Source organism: Silene latifolia, chromosome 1, assembly GCF_048544455.1.
Source record: "Silene latifolia isolate original U9 population chromosome 1, ASM4854445v1, whole genome shotgun sequence".
Classification (NCBI taxonomy): domain Eukaryota; kingdom Viridiplantae; phylum Streptophyta; class Magnoliopsida; order Caryophyllales; family Caryophyllaceae; genus Silene; species Silene latifolia.
The window spans coordinates 76341061-76345111 of NC_133526.1; positions in this window are offsets into that span (position 1 = coordinate 76341061).

The window sequence follows — 4051 nt, forward strand, 5'->3', positions numbered from 1 at the left end:
CCATTATAAAAATGGTTGCACAAGCTCCATTTTTCGATCCCATGGTGCGGAATGGTGCGCACTAGCTTCTTGAATCGAACCCATGCCTCGTGGAAGGTCTCGTCAGGCCCTTGTTTAAAGCTCGTTATCTGAGCTCTAATGGCGATAGTCTTTGAAGCGGAGAAATACTTCTTGTAAAACGCCAAGGCTAGCGAATTCCGATCGTTATCCCCTCACCGCCGGTCCAAATCCCTATACCACTCCCTTGCAAAGCATCGCGAGTGAGAAAAATGAACATGGTTTCTTTCACTTGGTCGAGTCACGCCGATTGGTGGGGACATGGAACTGCAATAATCAATGAATATTTCCGTGTGCTTGGCTGCATCTTCATTTGCAGCTCCCCCGAATAGATTCCTCTCGACCAAATTTATAAGGGACGGCTTTGGCTCAAATTTTCTTGCCTCCCCTGGTAACGTGAATCCCTTGTAGAGATTTGCTGCTGTAGGTTCAGAGTGACTAGCAATGGTCGCTTCTTCGGCCATCTCAAGAATGTCTGGAAAAGTGACGGTTTCAACTGATGAGGTAGAAACTGGAGAAGACGGTGGGTTGTCCTCGAACAGTTTGTTCTCGTAGTAATTGGAACGAGAACTGGACTCTTCCTCTAACTGTTGATCTTGGAACAATCTCCTCTTTACGTGCAGAGATCTTTCAATCTCAGGATCGAATGGTAGTAGTGGACCACCTTGCGACCTGCGCATAAGAAGAAACTACAACAAAAATAAGAATAGTCCAAGGAACGGGTGTCCCTTAGACCGAAAAAGGATTAAAACGAAACAACTAATAAAATTGAACAATTGCCTCCCCGGCAACGGCGCCAAAATTTGACACGGCTATCGCAACCCTATCAAAGATAAAACCTAACGGTCTCAACTAAAATGTAGCAGAGGCAGTCGAGTATCGAATCCACAGGGAGGAAACGCAATTATAGCTGTCTATTCTAATCCTATGGTAACAATTGGGGGTCGTTTAAATTTTGGTTTCTAATTAAACTACGAGAATTAAAGCGGTAAATTACGATTTAACTATCAAGAAGAGAGGGACATGTCGGGATTTCGGTTCACTACGGTAGTCCAACAACTCAGCAGTAAATGACTCAGACGAACTAATGTGAGACGGATGTTAGAAGGTCCTTTCGGTCCACTTCCTACCCTAAAATACCACTAACTTAACTTTCGTCCTCATTAGGGTAGTCTACTGTTTATAGCAGGCCTATTTAGTCCAATCTTTCGATCCAGGATTAATTGTAGCCAGTTTAATGGGTGACATAGAAGCGTGCACTCAACTAGGTCGGGAATTACAGTTAAATTGCTATAGTGACAGGGTCTCTTAATCAATTCGTCCAACTCATTCACTATGTCGTCATCTTTCTACCGCAGATTCCCTAATCCCAACATGAAGGGGGTTTAGCTACTCATGTCGATAATTAAACTAACAGCAGATAGATTTCCAGCAGAGAACATAATGAATAAATGATAAAATGTAATAATGAAAATTAGGGCAAAGAGAAATGATAACATAAACGAGAAATTAAAGCAACAAGTAATTCTTATTAATAAAGAGAAGGGAGGAATTACAATCCAAGCAAATTCCGGCGTAAAGAACACGAAATCCAATGAAGCAATCCCGAAAATAAGAGTAGCAGTAGAAAGTAAAAAGTAACGTAGGAAAGGTAGCAGTAGTTTTCTAGTGTAGAGGATTAGCTCAATTAACCTAATTAACTTAGGTTTAAATAGCAAAAAGAACTAAAGTTTGCGGAAATAAACAACACACGGACTAATTAAAAGCCCATGCCCGTGAAAACCTCTCGATCGAGTGGATTAAACCACTCGATCGACCATCATCTCAGCAGAAGTCCCTCGATCGACCAGCTTCTTACTCGATCGAGGACTTGGTCATACACAGCTTACTCGATCGAGTAAGGGATAGCTCGATCGAGCATCAGGGGGTCTAAAAACCATTCGATCGACCAAGGGATAGCTCGATCGAGTACTTTTATCTTCAATTCAGCTCACGTCTTCACCCAAGTGCCTCGTAGTGCATGCCATGGCGCTTCCAAATGCAGTAACTCACTCTGGGACAATCCCGTCTCCTCTAAATGCATGCAAAAAGGACGAAAAGGAGTACGGTTCCACTACTTTCGCGATCATTCCTACAAAAAGGACAAAATACACCAAAGTAGCCAATTCGGGGCAAAATACTATAAAGATAGTATAGAAAAGCATAGAAATACGTGCTGAAATAGGCCAAAAAGACTATATATTAGGCACGTATCAGCGCGCCTCTGCCTCGTGTCCCACTGTCCGTCGCCTCTTGCCTTTCATTATCTATCTAGCACAAGAAACCATAAATTATCATATAAATGGTCAATAAAACGCATAGGACTCGCAACGATCGCTGCAAAATTGCGCAAATTCATCTCAATAACGTTTCCCCCAATCGACTTGAACCCTAACGCTAATTTTGAAATCAACTAATTGATGCATAAAAAGGGTAGATTATGTAGGAAACACACGATTTAGACATTAAAATCAAAAACACCCAAATTTTTGAACCCTAATTCGAAACAAAATCGAATTGAAATTGGATTAAAAGCTTTGAAACAAAAGGGTAATTGAACATAGATGAAGGGGAAACTTACTTGAGTGAAGCGGAGACAGAAAATAGGAGTAAATAACACCAAAAATAAGCAAGAAAAATTGAAAAAGAGAGGAGGAAGAAGACGATGGGTTCGTCGCTGCTGCTGCTCTCTTATGTCCTTTTTTTTCTTCTTTTTGTTTTTGTGCTAATAGAATGAATAAGGAATAATAAACTCCTTCCTTGTAACTTAACACGCTGGCACTCTTTACTTTTAGTCAATCGACAGAAGCATCTAGTTGATCGACTTTTTTCAAATACCTAAGCCTGCATTTTGGTCGATCGACTACTCATGCCAGTTGATCGACTTTTTCTGACATACTGCTTCTTTATTTCAGTCGATCGACTATCCAACCTGGTCGATCGACTTTTTAACCTCATGTATGCAGCGTGTTTCCTTCTCTTTTCGCGCGTAAAAGTCATACATTTATACTGCCCTTGAAGTAATACCTGAAAGATTCATCAAAATTGTCCACAATAGGCAGAAAACGCACGCAAAAGTTTCAAAGCACTCGGTGACAGAACCTAACTTAAAAAGCAATAAAAACACACAAGAATTAAAGAGTTTATTACAAAATGTATACAATCCAGGTTGCCTCCCGGTCAGCGCTGGTTTTTAGGGTTCCGCCCAACCATTGTTACCTCAATTTGCTGGCTTAGAAATGGGAACAAAGTACAACAACTCGATCACTCCAACAAAGTTATTAGCATCGTAGTAATGCTTCACTTGGTGACTATTTACCTTAAATTTCTCTCTCGCGGAGTTCTCTAGCTCAACTGACCCGAATTTGGAAACAGATGTTACCGTATAGGGGCCGCTCCACCTGGACTTCAGCTTACCAGGGAATAGACGGAGACGGGCATTGGATAGTAGCACCTTCTCCCCAACGTGGAACTCGCGCGGTATGATCCTCTTGTCATGCCATCTCTTGGCCTTCTCCTTATAGATGTGGGCACTGTCATAGGCATTCAGCCTAAATTCCTCCAGTTCATCTAACTGCAACAAACGTTTCTCACCACACAGTTTAGAATCAAAATGGAGCTCACAAATTGCCCACCATGCCTTATGTTCTAGCTCCAAAGGCAAATGAAAAGACATACCATAAACTAAACAGTACGGCGATGCACCAATTTGTATCTTATATGTAGTTCCATATGCCCATAAAGTATCATCTAATTTCATACTTCAGTCTTTTCGTGATTTGGATACAACTTTACCTAAGATTTCTTTAAGTTCCCGATTGGAAACTTCTACCTGACCACTAGTTTGAGGGTGGTACCCCAAACCTCTATGATGTTCTACACCATATTTGGACAGAAGAGCAGTAAGTTGTTTTTCTTTAAAATGCATACCTCCATCGCTGATGACAACTCGAGG